This window comes from Suricata suricatta, chromosome 3, assembly GCF_006229205.1.
Source record: "Suricata suricatta isolate VVHF042 chromosome 3, meerkat_22Aug2017_6uvM2_HiC, whole genome shotgun sequence".
NCBI lineage: Eukaryota > Metazoa > Chordata > Mammalia > Carnivora > Herpestidae > Suricata > Suricata suricatta.
The window spans coordinates 46,815,136-46,832,507 of NC_043702.1; the positions used below are offsets into that span (position 1 = coordinate 46,815,136).

At 32.6% G+C, this 17,372-nt stretch overlaps 1 non-coding gene across 1 annotated transcript; it reads left to right on the forward strand.

Moving 5' to 3' along the window:
* Positions 1–5,666: 5,666 nt before the first annotated feature.
* Positions 5,667–5,865, forward strand: LOC115288696. The gene has a single exon (XR_003907135.1). It is a non-coding gene; the product is annotated as a U2 spliceosomal RNA (small nuclear RNA).
* Positions 5,866–17,372: the final 11,507 nt, after the last annotated feature.

Genomic DNA, 17,372 nt, shown 5'->3' on the forward strand with positions numbered 1-17,372 from the left:
GAAACATGTGCACAAAAAACTTTAGTTTTTAAAACCAGATAAATCTATATACTATAGTGGAATGATAGAGGCTCTGATATATGTGAAATTAGCAAGGGTTTTAGGTAACTTTACAGGATTTTGTTTTTTTACATTAAATCTTGGCAGAAAATGCAGCATTGACTTTCTCCATATGTTAACACTATCGACATTAAAGCATTTTTATTGTACTTTTACTGACATTTGCGTGATAGAAAGATAGTAAGAGATACTTTTATGTGTCTTTAAGATAGAAATTTTAAAGGCTTATGCATATAGAAATAGCCTATATAAACTACAAATTCCTCTAAATAGCAAATATCTAAAAAAGCAGATCCATACACATTTATGTAAATAATACTTTGTTCTGCTTTCAGGCAGTGTTAATTTGCCCAATACCACTTGAGGTAAATAGTAATTTTTTCTCCAATTCCTTTTTCAAATGTTAATTTCTAATTTACCATTATAAAATAGAAAAATTCAATATTTCTGTATTAGCTTGAAATATTGGAACCGAACTAAAAATGTGACTTTAAAGAAAACTTGAAACCAAATTCGGTTCATCATAGTCACAAAGCAGATTAATCAAATATCTACCAGCGCCAACATGAAACCAAAGTACTCGATCTTGATACATAAGTGCTTCGTCAGACGGTGGCTTCCTGCTCGACATCCTTCAGATATTCAGTGATAGAACACGTTTGTCTATGAATAAAATTTATGGTATTTTTGCAGACCGCGCCATTTTCACTTCTTTTAGAGATTCAAAGTATCCATAAATGCCATTTTCCAAGCATATAAAAATCTTAACATGAAGAAGAATAGCATTTTAAAATGACAATGAGAATTGCATCTTTTATATTTTCATGCTGAACATAATAATATTTAAAGTTCTTAGAAGACGTGTCAAGTCTATAAATGATCTCGTACTTAATTGGTAAAAGGCGAAAGATTTATGCAATCTGAAGAGAAACCAGAGTATGATCTTGTTCTTAATTGGTGCTATGTTTTTTTTTAGCTAAGAACAGGCTGTGGTAACCTAGGAACTATGGGCTGTCATAACTGATACTGAGTCTATACTGCTGTGTCATTTTTGGCAGTGTTTCATCATTTAGACACATCAGGCACTTACACTGCCACTATCACACAATTTAAATTGGCATTGTTTAAAATGATGAAAAAAATGACATATAAAAGTCAGAAACTGAATTTTATGCGGTGGAAAAGATTCATCCATGTGTCATTGGACTGATGGAAGCTGAGACAGCAATTTAGGAATGTTATCTTTATCTTTTTCTTTCTTGGTCAACCAATATTGTCAATTGGATGTTTAGGCCGCTTATATCCACAAAACATTGCCTGTGGTCTCTTCCTCAAATAAACCTTTTGACAGCATTTAAAAATTTTGTGGATATAAAATTATTTCAAAACTAAATATTGAATTTGGATATGTATTTTTATTTGTGCAAATACAGTACATGATTATATTCTTAATTTTTTACTTAATTTTAGTTTTTAAGAGCTTTTTTTTTTTTTTGAGAGAGAGAGATAAAGGAGTCAAAGGGAGAGAGGGAAGCAGGCTCCACATTCAGTGTGGAGTCCAGTGTGGCTCAATTACCCTCAGAGCATGACCTGCGCTGAAATCAGGAGTCATATGCTCAACTGACTGAGCCAGCCAGGCATTTTATCATAAATTTTTTAAATAAGAAAGTGTGGTATTTTATATATTACTGTGTTTTATGAACTTCGTGTCTAGAAGCATTCTTCTATAGTCAGAACAAATGTGAGTATATTAAGAAAGTCTATTTTCTGTAATTACAAATCTTGGGACTAGAAGTTGTACTTTTTAAAGCTCCTCTATGTCACTCTACTTTAGAAAATTGTTCTCAAGGATTATTCTGCATCATTAGTCAGTGGCTCATTTCCTTTCTTTAATATTTTCCAGAAAGCCATCCCTTTTAATCACATACATGCACACACACATACGTATTTTTGTTGAATTAGTGCATACATATAGGTAAATATTATTGATGATGTAAATGAAAAACAAGAATACTGACCTGTGCCTCCTCCCAGTTCTAACCTTCGGTGCATTACTCCCGACACCAGGCAAACATATGTTTGCATTTCTTTCTGCAGTTGGTTCTCCTGCCATTTTTAAATTTCATACTTCACAATATTTTCTAATTTAGACCTTATCTATTCATTTCCTTTAGTGACAAATAGGATTGAACATCCTGACATCATATTCCTTAGCTTTGGGAAGAAGAAACCCACTCCCTCTCCTTGGAGAGGAGGGTACAAAACACAGCTGCACTTTTTCCTTGATGAATAATTTCAGACTATGAGAATCTACTTTTCCTGGAGCCTTATGTTTTCAAAGATGAACAGCTGTGTTGATATTTCTTGATATTAAAACTGGTTTGGATTAATTTATTCTTACTAAATCCTAGAAGTGGCACCTGGACCTAAAACATTTGTTACTTGAAACATCTCTATTCTTAGTTTTAGTCTGTTTGAGTCTCATTTACCAAGTCAAAGACAAGAAATAAAGTCCATCATGGTATCCCATATCAATAATTTTACCACAAATTTTCAGTTTATAATCAGAATTTACACCACTTTGACTTTGAATATGTTAGTCAATGCCATGCCAAGCATTGTCCAGTGGTAAAAATTCCACATTGCTATTGTTTTCCATTCATTTATTTTTTAAAAAATTTTTTAATGTTTTATTTATTTTCGATACAGAGAGAGACAGAGCATGAGAGGGGAAGGGTCAGAGAGAGAGGGAGACACAGTACCCGAAGCAGGCTCCAGGCTCTGAGCTGTCAGCACAGAGCCTGATGCAGGGCTCGAACCCACGAACGTGAGATCTGACCTGAGCTGAAGTCCAAGGCTTAACTGACTGAGCCACCCAGGCGCCCCCCATTCATTTTGTTAAAAATTTTATTTTGTTGGTGGTAAAAACACTTAGCATGAGATCTACCCTCTTAACAGATATTTATGTATATGGGTGATACAGTATTATATATAGGTACAATGTTGTACAGTTTTTTCCTTATTAATTTTTCTTACTTACACGTGTTAGTAACCACAAAGCTTTATATTTTTCTAAACCCTCTTCCTGCTTTATAACTATTTTCTTTTTAGACATTTCTGTTTCTCCAAGTCTAGTCACTTTTTGAGAATGCTACGCAGATGATAATCAATTTTTACTCAGGATCGCTCCAAAATATCCAGGTTTCTGTTCTCTTCCTCTGCCCTTTGGTTGTTGTTGTTATTGATGGTGGTGGTGGTTATGGGGATGTTGATGTTCTTGATGCAAGAGTACATTTGTATGGGCTTCCCAAATAAAGCAAGGAAAACATATTATCTATTGCCCTTTGTTTTGGTAAGTTGAAATATTTATTTTTGAGAGAGAGGGAGTGGGGTAAGGGCAAAGAGGAAAAGGGACAGGGATCCAAATCCGGCTCTGTGCTGATAGTAGCAAGCCCGATGCCGGACTCACTAATGGACTGTGAGGTCATGACCTGAGCAGAAGTCAGATGCTCAACTGACTAAGCCACCCAGGAGACCCTTCTCTTGCCTTTCATGTCTGAAAATATTTTATTCTGTTATAAAAAATAGTTGGTTAATTTTTTAAAAATGTTTTACCCTACTTTTTTCTTTGTTGACTTATTTGTTGTTTTTGTTTGCTTCTATGCATTTTATAGTCAAGATTATGATGATTTAACCATAGTTTCATACTTAGGAGTGAGAAATAAGAACATGTATGAATCTGAAACTAAAATATTAATGTGTCTATATTTTTCAGTAAACCAATCCCTCTTCCACTCTGTTAGATAAAACGAGTTTAATTTTATGCAACAGTTGTAACTGGTGCTTTTTACATTTATAATTAATAATAACAAAAAAGTAGTGATGAAAAGATATAGATTTTATATTTCTCATTCTGAGAGATGGACTCAAGGTGATAACCAAAAAAGGAAGTAATTTGAAGGAATGTCCTTCAAGCACCTAAAAAAGCCTTGAGATACTGGCATTTGAATAGCTCTCTTCAAATGGACAAATCTCCATCTAACCACAAAGTCTTACATCCTTCCACTTGGTAAGTCCCATCCATGGTTTCAGAGATACTTATTAGTAAACGAACACAATATTATTGGATATATCTCAAGTGTTATGGGAGCACAGGAAGTACAATGACATTTCAGCTTATTAAAAAGAAAATTACTTAAGAAGGAAGAGATATTTGCAGTGCCCATGAAGAATTTACATTTCAGAAACAGTTCACTGGAGCAATATTTTCAAAGTAGAATGCAAGGTGTACAAGAATAAGAGTTTAAGACATATTTAGAGCACATGAATTTTTTTCTGTATAGATGTAATTTCCTTGGGCAAATGCCTATTACTTGAATAGTTCAGTCTTATCAATGTGTTTGTTTTTAACTTTATATAAAATTCAAAGTTTTTCCAAAGTGGTGGTACCATTTTACATTTCCAACAGTGATGTCTGAGTGTTCCAGTTATGGCACACTCTAGCCAAAACTTAGCATTCTCCTTTTTTGTTTCCCCCAGCCAGTCAAGTGAGCATGGGGGAGTATTTCACGGGATTTTAATTTGTGTTTTCTGATGGCTAATTAGGTTGAGTATCTTTTTACAGAGTAATTGGCCATTCACTATTCTCTCTTGTATCACGTCAAATATTTTGCCAGTTTTTAAAATTTTTTTAAATATTTATTGATTTTTTTGAGAGAGAGACACACACACAGAGTGTGAGCAAAGGCGGGGTAGAGAGATAGAAGGAGATACAGAAACCAAACCAGGCTCCAGGCACTGAGCTGTCCTGACAGAGCCCAATATGGGGTTTGAACCCACAAATGGTGAGATTATGACCTAAGCAGAGGTTGGACACCCAACCGAGCTGTTCAGGTGCCCTTTTGCCAGTTTTTGATTGAATTTTTTCTTATCATTGAGTGTTTTAGTTTACATTTTTGATATAAGATCTTTGATAAACCTATGTCAAAATGATTACATATTGATATAACATACAATAATACACATTGATAAATAAATTTAAGTCAAATGCTCACACAGCACAATATTGTCCTACAGCTTGAGGTTTAATATTTCTTGTCTTAAATATGTTGTTTAAAGAATAAATGCATTTTGTTTTAATTAAGTTTAATTTATAATATGTATTATTCAATGTTTATGTCATACCTAAGAAATTTGCATATTTAAGGTCTCAAAATGTTCTGCTACATTTTTCTCATCTTTTATTTATTTATTTATTTGAGAGAGAGGGAAAAGTGTGCCTGAGGGAGGGCGGAGGGAGAGAGAGAATCCCAGGCAGGCTTCTTGCTCAGTGTGGAGCCTGCGACAGGCTTCTATCTCAGAACACTGAGATCATGACCTGAGCCAAAATCAAGAGTTGGTTGCTTTCCTGACTGAGCCACTCAGGTGTCCCACTGAGTCACCCAGGTGCATGGGGTCAACACTGAATACAAAGAGGTAAAAGTCTGAGTCAGGTCAGCAGGGTGGTATGAAAAACTTGGGAGTGATGGTGGGCTGTAGAGCAAAAACGCTTCCCAGTGACACAAAAACCTGAGCTCTGAAGTACAGAGTGATTAAAATATTAGCTCATCGCTTCTCGGCCTTTAGGCTAAGATCAAGTGTAGTTATCTGTTCTTATCAGTTTAATAAAAATATTAGCTCAAGGGCTATAAATGCTTTATGTGTTCTTAAGAGACTAGCCAGTTGAACACAAAGTCTTAATTATTGCAATGTATTTGGAGCTCGTGGTGAAATGATATCAATACCTGATTCTACCCAGCGCCCATCCAGCTCAACTACAATGAGACTAACTCAGGACTCTATTCCAGCATACACACAGCTGAAGGGAATGGGTATACACTTCTCTGGCAGCAAATTTTACTCTCTTTAGTCCATTCTTTTCCTCAACTCCACACAATTTTAGCAATAAAATTTTTATAAAATTAACAGCCACTCCAACAAGCAAAACAAGCAAATAATAACAACTAAAGATGTGGCCAGAATAAAAAAAATATGCCAGTCAATAGAAATAAATCTACCCCAGACACAACGCTTACAGAGGGCTTGGAAATAGCATGTAAGTTCTTTAAAATAGCTTTGATAAGTGTTAAGAACTCTAGAGGAAAATATGGACAAAATTTAAAAACATAAGGGAATTTCAGCAGAGAAATAGAAGATATAAAAAGTACTAAATTTAAACAGGAGAACTGAAAAATACAATAATTAAAATGAGTTCATCTATGGGCTTAGCCAAAATTTGAACACAGCAAAAGAACAAAATAGTGTATTTGAAGAGAGGTCAATATAAGTGATCCAAGTCATAACACAAAGAAGAAAAAAAAAACTTAGAAAACTACTTATAGCTTGAGAAACAATGTCAAATATTCTAACATGGACATAATTTTATTCTGAGAAGTAAAGAAGAAAAAAAGTGAGATAGAGAAGATATCTGAAAGACAAGGACCAAGATTTTTTTCCAAAAGACATAAATTCAATGATGAAGAAAGTCATAAGTCTTAGAGCATTGCTAAATAAAGAAGCACCTTTTACACATAACATAGTCAAAATGCTGAAAAATACAGTAAATAGTAAATGCTTAAGCTTCCAGAGAATAACAGACACATTACATAAAGGTAAAAATCCACCAAAAGGCTATGTAAAATTCAAAGTATAGTAATTTTTGTAAACTCATCATAGGTTTAGGACACAGCGTTATTTAAATGAACTAATGGGAGAGGGAAAGGAGAGGGAGAGGAAGAAAGAGAGAGAGATTGAGAAAGAGTGGGAAGGCAAACTCCCTTCAAATACTGAATTAGTATCTCACCAACAAAATGCGTTGGTAGGCAAGAAAGCTAACAGACAACCTTCCAAGACAATCTAGAAATTATAGTGTATATTGCTACACAGAGACCTAATATAGGGCTGAAAAACAAAGAGAACTTCCCAAAGAGTGAAACAATTAAAAGAGCAGTTGAGCTACCCTTTTTACCCACAAAATAAATCCTGAGTTTTCCCTGAAAACATTTACAGTTAGTGGTAAATTTAGTGAAAATAAATTTGTAATGAAGATATGATCCAGATGAACCAAAGTTCAGATTGATACACGCTACTCTAATGGCCTGACAGCAAAAAGAACATGCTACTCTTTTTAGGGGAAAAAAAGACAACCCCCCCCCACAAAAACAAAAAAAAATTGCTTCATCTTTCATTGTTTTTTGTATGAAATATCTGGCATTACAGATTAAGGGACATCTGAAAAAACAAGAAGCTGAGACCTGTAGTTATGAGATAAAAAATACCAATAGAAAAAGACTCTGAAGTGGTTAAGGTTTATCAGACAAAGATTTAACATAACTATGGTAAAATACCTAATGCAAAAGCAGGACAACATGTTTTGGCAGATTAGATATTTTAGTAGACAGACGGAAACTATGAAAACAAAATGAAAAGTCTAGTTATGAATGTATGTTAACTAATTGGAATTTAAATAAAACTTAAATAAATAAATAAATAAAAGAATGACTGGGAGAATCAAGGGACCTGAGCTAGAGTGGTTTCAACAAGTTGGTAAACATGAAGTTGATATCTGATTGTGCCCCAAGTCTTCTCCAATATACTAGACTATGGTAAAAATTATTTTGCAATTAAAAATATTTTCTTTATAATTATGATGACGTATTATAGGCATGTTTTCTCTGTTTATTTCCTAAATTTTTAACCATTTGCTTTAGATAATTATTTTAGCCATTTGCAGATTATATTTTTTCTTCTAAATTTAAGCAACTGACAGATATTAATCTACAAATCATTAAATCAATTACCAAAGTGAAAATACCCAAGTCTTATATAGCCTAGGGAAAGATTTCTAAATGTGCAGTCCGTACAGTGTGCTATATGAAATGTATTGTGTCAAATAACGTGGAGTAACATGGCATACTATATTTTCCCCACTGTATAGTTCAATTAAAGTCTCTGAGAATTTCTACAGTAAAATAATAATAATAATGAAATTTTAATACTCAATATTTATTACACATATCTGATGAAATGTCATGATTACATGTCTCAAATAGTAGTGGTGATTTTAGATTCATATTAATAATCAAACTTCAAGAGAACGGACCTAGAGAGATAAAATTCCAAATGAAAGAGAAAAAAATCATAACCCATACCACAGAAATACAAACAATTAGAATAGTATGAAAAATTATATGTCAAAAACTTGGGCAATCTGGAAGAAATGGTCAAATTTCTAGAAACTCATCAGCTGCCAAAACTGAAATGAGAAGAAATATATTAGAACAGACCCATAACAGGCAAAGAAATTGAATCAGTAATCAAAAAACTCCCCCAAAACTACAGTCCTGGGTCATATGGCTTCCTAGGAACATTCTACCACACATTTAAAGGTTTATTATTGATTCTTCTCAAACTTCCAAAAAATTTTCCAAAAAAATGGAAATAGAACTTCCAAATTCATTCTATGAAGCCAAGATTACTTTGATTCCAAAACCAAAGAAAGACCTGACTAATAAGGAAAATTACAGGCAAATATCCCTGATGAACGTGGATGCAAAAATTCTGAACACGGTATTAATAAACAAAATTCAACAGTAGATTAAAATAATTATTCACCATGATCAAATGGGATTTATTCTTGGGCTGCAGGGATGGTTCAATAGTGACAAATCAATCAGCATGATAACCACAGTAATCAAAGAAAGGTTAAGAGCCTTATGATCCTGTCAATAAATGCTGAAAATTCATTTGACAAAATACAGCATCCATTCTTGATAAAAATTCTCAACAAAATAGGGATCGATGGAACATACCTCAGCATCAGAGAGGCCATATACTGAAGACTCACAGTGAATATTATCCTCAAAGGGGGAAAACTGAGAGCCTCCCCTAAAGTCAGGAAAAGGATAAGGTGTCCACTCATCATTACTATTTAACATAGTACTGGAAGTGTTAGCCTCAGCAATCAGACAACAAAAATAAATAAAATGCATTCAAATTGGCAAGGAAGAATCAAACTTTCATTATTTGCAGATATGATTCTCTATGTAGAAAACATGAAAGACTCCACCAAAAAATAGCTCAAACTAATACATGAATTCACCAAAGCTGCAGAAATCTGCATTTCTATATACCAATAACAAAGCAGCAGAAAAAGAAATCATTGAATTGATCTCGTTTGCGATTGTATCCAAAACAATTAGATACATAGAAATAAACCTAGCTAAAGAGGTAAAAAAGCTATACTCCAAAAACTATAGAACACTTATAAAAGAAATTGAAAAGGACACAAAGAAATGGAAAAGCATTCCATGCTCATGGATTGAAAGAACAAACATTGTAAAAATGTATATACTACCCAAAGCAATGTACATATTTAATGCAATCCCTGTCAAAATACCACCAGAGCTAGAATAAACAATTCTAAAATTTCCATGGAACCACAAAAAACCCCAAATAGCCAAAGCAATTCTGGGAAAAGAAAAAAAAACTGGAGGTATCCCGATTCTGGATTTCAATGTATACAATAAAGACAGTACCGTACCGGTACAAACACACACACAATGGATCAATGGAACAGAATGAAAACCCAGAAATGAACCCACAGCAATATGGATTCAATAATATTAACAATAATAACAATAATGAATTTTATGCATATGAGAAGCACCTTAATAGACAAGGTGTAAAAACAATGTGTAAAACCAAGAAGTAAAAAGTGCACCATATGTAAAAACAAGCAGAATTGAAAGCTTACAAAGAACAAAATAGTAATATAAAGTAAAATAAAATAGAAGCCCACAAAGATTCCAGATTCTAGATTATAAAACAATTTTAATTATTAAAAAAATTAAAGATAAGGGTTCCTGAGTGGCTCGGTTGTTTAAGCATCTGTCTTCACTTCAGGTCATAATCTCACAGTTCATGAGTTCAAGCCATAAATCAGGCTCTCTGTTGTCGATGTGGACCCTCCTTCAGATTCTCTGTCTCCCTCTGTCTCTGCCCCTCCCCTGCTTGTTCTCTCTCTCAAAAATAAATAAACAGTAACAAAGACCAACTAAAATATTAAAGATAAACTTTAAGATGTTTTTAAGTATCAGATACAACGATGTGTAACCTATCAGATTTGAGAACAAAACACGTTTGAAAAAGCAGCAAATACAATTTTTAAATAATAGGGGCACCTGAGGGGCTTGGTTGGTTAAGCATCCAACTATGGACTTCAGCTCAGGTCATGATCTCATTTTGTGAGTTTGAACCCTGCATTGGTTTCTGGGATGCCAGCGAGAAGCCCTCTATTTCCCTCTCTCTCTGCCCTTCTCCCATTGACACTCTCTCACTCTCTCAAAAATAAATTAACATTTTTAAAAAGTATTTTTTTGTAATTACTCTGCACCATTAAAAAAGTTTTCTTAAATTATAAATACAGTACAGGCATACCTCAGAGATTTTGCAGGTTCAGTTCCAGACTACTGCAATAAAGAGAATATTTCAATAGAGTCAAATAAATTATTTTGATTTTCTAGTACATATAAAAGTATGTTTACACTATAAACTCATCTATTAAATATGCAATAGCATACCTAAAAAATGTACATACTGTAATTTAAAAACTCTTTACCACTCATCATCTCAGCTTTCTGTGAGTCATAATCACTGATCACAGATCACCATAACCAATATAAAAACATAATGAAAAAGTTTGAAATACTGTGAGAATGAACAAACTGTGATAAAGAGACATGAAGTGAACAAATGCTATTGGAAAAGACTTGCTCTAAGGTAGAGCAGCCAGAAACCTTCAATTTCTAAAAACTCAGTATCTGTGAAGTGCAAAAAAGCAAAGGGCAATAAAACAAAGTTTGTCTGTTATTGAAACGAGGAACTGAACCTGAAGCGTCAACAGAGGATTTGTCATAGACATATCTTTCTGATACCACAGTCCTCCTTAATTTGGACTCTGTTGTAGAATTAAATTGTGCCAGAATATGTATTAAGCTTGATTTATTTGTTCACAGTTAATGGATATTTGCTTGTGGTTGGACATTACAGGAATCTATTTTATGTATCAAAAATAATATTTTATCCTGGTATTTTTTTAAGTGTATCATATACCTGATAGTGAGTGAATTTGATCATTGCTTTGTACCAAAAAATCTTTCTCAGGCTCATATTATAATAAATAATAAACATTTTTATTTTTCCTCATTTTCCCCCATTTGAAAAGCATTTCTATTCCCCCATCAATGAACATGCTTATTTATTATATTTTTGAATATAATATTGGTTGACATGTTTACCAGCTTTCATATAAGCATATATCTAAGTCATAATTGAATGTTTGCTGACATTCTAGATAGCATCAAATAACCGATTTACATAAAGTAAATGGATATGTCCTGTCTTCCTGATTTTTGATCAGTTGCCTTAGGAATTATTCTTTCTTGTGTGAGCACATACACTGATTTAACAAAACCATGGATCTCGAGTTGTTATATATTAAGTTCATGATCTTAATATATCAGATCCAAGATTTTTTTTTAAGTTCCCATATTAATCTACTATGGTGAATGAGCGAAAAGAAAGCCCCAACACACCTATACAGTAGAAAGAAGATCGCCGTTTTGAAAATCGGTCTGTGGCCGCTATAACCAATGTTTCAAATTTTTATGTTAATATTTGAATTAATTTTGGAAATCTTGTTGGGACCTTTTTCGGGGTAACTTCACAAGCACATTTTCCTAAGAAACCATTTTGAAATAGTTTGTAAGAAAACTACCAATGCATCTTTCTATGGCATTTTTTTCTCTGTTCATAGATGAAAAGATGTTCCTCTTTCTTTATTATCTGTAGTATTAGCTCTTTATGTCAATTCTAATTTCCTAGCTTGTCAATAAAATTCAATGGGAAACATATTTAATGAAGTCCGTGCACAATTCAGTAGTCTAATTCATTAGTTCTATGTCATATCCCTCCCTAACCATTAAACAACATTCTTTTGTAAGAGCTCTTTTTCTTCCTCTAAAACTCTCTAGTCCTAATTAAATTTCCAATCCTTTCTCTTTCAGTTTGCAAAATGTTTGCAAAATAAATTTTTTACAGAGCTTTTAATTTTTTTATTTTACCTTTTTTTTTTTTTGGTTTTCCCATTTCTTCCTTTTGCTTGTCTCTCCCCTTCACTTATAATTCAAGACATTCACTTTTAACAGCTTTTCATTCATCTCCTCTGTGTTCACTTTACAGCTTCCAGTTATTCTATATAATAACTTATGCCCTCTAGGTTAAAAATGATACATATAGATGAACACTAAAATTATGTGAAAACAGACTAATTCTCTAGTCCTCCTCCAATATACATTTGTCAGAATATGCTGCTTTGTCATTTTTCTGACACTCATTTAGATGACACTCCAAGGTTACAGAAACCAAATAGAGATCAAGAGATAATACGTTTATTTTTAGGCTATTTTTATTCAATTTTCTGTTATCTCAACACAATTCACAAACTGTATAGGAACTGTGAATATCACCTTTTTATATTGTTTTAAAACAGAAAAATGATAAATTCCCTCACATCTTGCTTTATATTTTTTACACCATTTCTGCTTTTTTGTCATTCCCATGCTCGTCTTTGAATGTACTGAAATAAGGCTCTCTGCTGCTTCAAGAAAGACGCAGCTTCCATGAGCTGAAACTTCCTGCTCCTCTACACGATATTCTGGCAAGTTCTTGCTCATTCTTATGTAGAGATCTTAGAAAAACAACAACCGTGCCTTGAATTTGAGCATATAAAATACCAAACTCTTATGTTATCCTTTTGAAATGGTTAAATCTATTAGGCCCAAATAAATACTCTTTGGGATCAATGTCACTCATTTTGGCATAAATTCCTATGTTTCACATTTGTACATATTTAAACTTTTAAACACCTTTTCTTATTAGAAATATCACTTGGAAAAAGATATTTTTAAGTAAATTGACAAAAATTTTTTAATCTAATTTAAATATATAAGTGTTGGAGAGTGATGCAAACATGGCGTCCATCAAATAAGTTAAAATTGATGAGGGTTTTCTTCAGGATACAAAGAAAATGGATATGGAAGGTGAGTTTTGGTTGCTGCATAACTAAGTAACCAATCATATGGTAGGCTAGGATGTTTGTTTCTACACACAAGAGGTAGACCAGAGGTGTTCCTAGGGAATAAATTGAAATACCAGGAACCCAAAGATATTCCTTTTGTTTTTTCAACAAGCTATCTCCAAATCATATTCAATCCCAGTGACATTGGGATACTATCATAACTATTAAAACAGCTTTATATCACTTTTATTTGTAAGATCATCTTTTATTGTAAATATTTAAAATATTTTATTTTATTGTAAACATTAAATATTATGGTGATGTTAACAATTGCCAATTCAATTTGTTGTTTTTAAAGTAAAATTCAAAACAGTTTAAAAATTCGATTTGTTGATACAATGAGGAGCTATGAGTGGAGAGTTGATGCTGAATTGCTCAAAGCAGGTTACCTGTAGGTTATATTTTGCTTATTATTCACATATCACTTTAACATCATACTTATATAACAAAAAAGAGAAGGTGAAAAAAAGAAAATTGTGAATTAACTTCTAATAGTATGTTGAAAATTTAGGATACTTTATTTTTAATGGAGAGATAGGCAAACTAAGAATGGTCTTCTTTAAAGGGTTACTCTTATAAATTTCCCACCAATTCAAAAGTACTTTGACCCCCAACTTCATTTGTTACTTGCAGTAAATAAAACTCATGAAAACATGATAAATCTAAGTTTTAAATGTCAATTTCTAAGGTCTAAAAAATTAGTTTGATTGATCACTCTGTGATATGCAAACAATCTACCATAAGAGTTTAATATGTGTATGCCATTACAGTTGGCCCCTACCTTATGAGGATTCAACATACAATTTTTTCACTTTAGAGTGGTCCAAAATCAATAGGTATTCAGTAGAAACGGAATGTTGAGTTTCGAATTTTTATCTTTCTCCAGGCTAGTGAGTTGAGACATTACTCTCCAGGGATGCTGGTCACCATCAGCACTGTGGCTTAGCTACAGGATCACAAGTGTAAACAATCCCCTGACCACCATTTTGTTCCCCTACAACCATTCTGTGTTTCACTCTCAGTAGGATATTGAATACCTTATATAATACATTCAATATTTTAATATAAACTAGCTTTCTCTTAGAGGATTTGATGTAACTTTAGGCTAATGTAAGTGTTCTGAGTGCTTTTAAGGAAGGCAAGGCTAAGCTAAGGTGTTTGGCAAGTTAGGTGTATTAAATGTGTTTTCAATTCGTGATATTTTAAACAGGATATTTTCAACTTATAATGGGTTTGTCAGGACACAACCCCACAAGAAGTCAAGGAAGTCCATACTTTCAAAGGGGAATTTAATTCATTTGAAATGGCACTTCTGCAATACTACTGAAAGTCATAAAATACTAATTCTGTTATTAATATAATTGCTTAGAATAAATTATAATTATATAAAAAGTAAACACTTTCACTGGATGCATGCTTTCTTTAGTGTGATTTATTAAATTAAAAATGAAATAGGTATGGTGTATACATGCCCAGAATTGCCAGGGTACAGAATGAGAATGGAAAAAAATGAGGTAAGACGCATTTCCAGATATGTCCTAAACAAGAAAATTAGAATCTGAAGGTGTTATGCTGAAACACTCCACAGTTTCCATGGAATATAACTCTGAATTAAAAGCATTAAAAATATTTTTCGGGGTGCTGGAGTGGTTCAGTTGGTTAAGCATCCAACTCTTAATTTGGGCTCAGGTCACAATCTCACAACTCATGAGATAAAGCCCACGATTGGGCTCTGGGCTGACAGAGTAGAGCCTGTTTGGGATTCTTGCTCTCTCTCTCTCTCTCTCTCTCTCTCTCTCTCTTTCTCAAAAGAAGTAAATAAACTTAAAATTTTTAAAGATATGCACCTTTCCTAGGTAAGAAGCATTGTAAGGTGCATTAGCATAAAGCATGTTACTATTTCTCCAGCAAAAATTAATCTTGTTTTTTTGCCATGATAAAACAATTTTATAGAATTTGCCTAGAGTAATTTGTACTACAAACACAAAAGTTCTTGCTGATAGACACAACCAATTAAAAATAAAGAAATTATAATTATGCGACATGATTGGGATGCTAGCTATTGCTACAATGGCAATCATATTATAATATTAAATGTATCAAATCAACATGTTGTACATCTTAAATGTATACAATAAGTCAAATATATTTCAATAAAAATATAAACATAATAAAAAAACTTGTTGAATCAATGAAATAAACCATAAAAACATCATCTTATTTCACTATTATTTCCACCTAATATACTTGAAATCACCAATTTGTTAACTTCTCATTGTTTTTATTGGCCATAGTTTGTCACACCTGCAGTGCTCCTGGTAGGTAAGAATATTTTAATAATGCTGAATTCACAAACATACTAAATTTTTGAGACTAGACAGAAATCTGTCTCTGCTATGGACGTTTTACACTTGGAAAAATCTTATTTCTGGTGATCCAGCACAGTTGGTAATGTAGTCAAGTCTTATTTCATCAGCATTTATCAATTCTTTATTAGGATAGAACTAAGATAAGCTGTAGCATTCCTAATGGAACTTAAAAGTAAGATAAACCATGTTGTCTTAATTGGAGATTTAGATGCTGAAATACATCTTTTTTTCCTTAAGAAAAATCTCACCATGATTTATTATTATTCAGAAGGATAGGGCATTCTAAAAATGGGTCACTCCATTGTCAGCATGTTCCAGATTAGCTGACAGTAGAGAAAAAACATAATTTGGAATTTAGCCATGTTCATTTTAACTAATGGGTCACATTTGAACAAGTTTTTGACATACAAAGAAAAATAATCTAATTCCCCAGTCAAGTCACTGTGCATTTTACATCTTGTTTAGCTAATGAAATTATTTGACTCTGGAATATATCTTCCTGATTTTTACATGCAAATAATAGTATTAAAATTTTTGTCTGTGTCACAGCATACTGCCTAGACACCAACTCTGAGAATAAGCAGGGAGGACATTGAAAAAACTTAATGGCTTATATTTAATAACTAGAGACTGTAAGGGGCAATCCCTTATTAAATATTTACCATCTGCTAGAAAACCAGATGGCCAAGTTGTTCTTTGATAATGTAGTTCACGATAATGTATTAGCTTTGCTCTGGCATAAATAAAATTTTTTACTAAAAGTAAAGGAAAAGAAAAACCATCACATAAACAGTTCCTACATCAAGATTTTTACCATTAAACTTTAATTCTATAAAAGCTAAGTTTATTTGGTTTGTTACCAGGATTTATTTTCTTCAAAAAGCTACAAATTTTTTGAATAGGAATAATTGAGACAAATGCCAATGGTTACACCTTTAGGTCATTGGAATCATCCAAAGACTTTGTTAAATGCTGAAAACACAGATGTTATAAATTTGCTAATTTACATATAGTAGACATGTGGCATAAGATTTAAACAGATTACTGTTCACTTTGCCTGTCTAGAAAGAACTCTTTTTTTCTTGATTTTGGGTAATAAAATATATATTATCAAACATGTTTGAGTAATTTTGAATTGTCTGATCAATTCTGAACTTATGTGAGCCTATGTAAATCGAGTATAAATGCGATGAAATTTAGCCAGGCCATAGTAGCATTTGTAATTTGCCCCTGGCATGGATCACTATAAACCTAGAGGGATACAAAAATCACATTTATTTACAGACATAAAATATTTTATCAGCATTGCACAAAATAAAAGAGAAAAATAAATGGTATATGAAAAATCATGATTAATTTACACAGTCTTGGAAATACTTTGTAATATTATGAATTCCTTTTCTTTGTTACACTTCTATAGTAATAGTAGTTACTCATCCATTGGTAATTAAATCATAGTGAAGTTGTGTAAAACAAATCTCTAATATTTGATGTTGTGCATAACTAGTTATGCATACTTAAAATTTAAGTACAAATAAAAACAAAGTAAAATTGGCCCCAAGAATATATGTAAAATTTCATGAGGGTTATAGCCTTTTCAATTTTATTCAGGTCAGTTTTTCTCTTTTGTGATTGCATTATTATAACATTAATATTTTACCTATCTTTCTGTAAGATTTAAATATTGTGTTGTTTAAAAACCAAGACAGAGTCAAAATAACAGTCAAAGTAAATTGTATGTGTCTTTTCCTAGGCCCATACAGAGG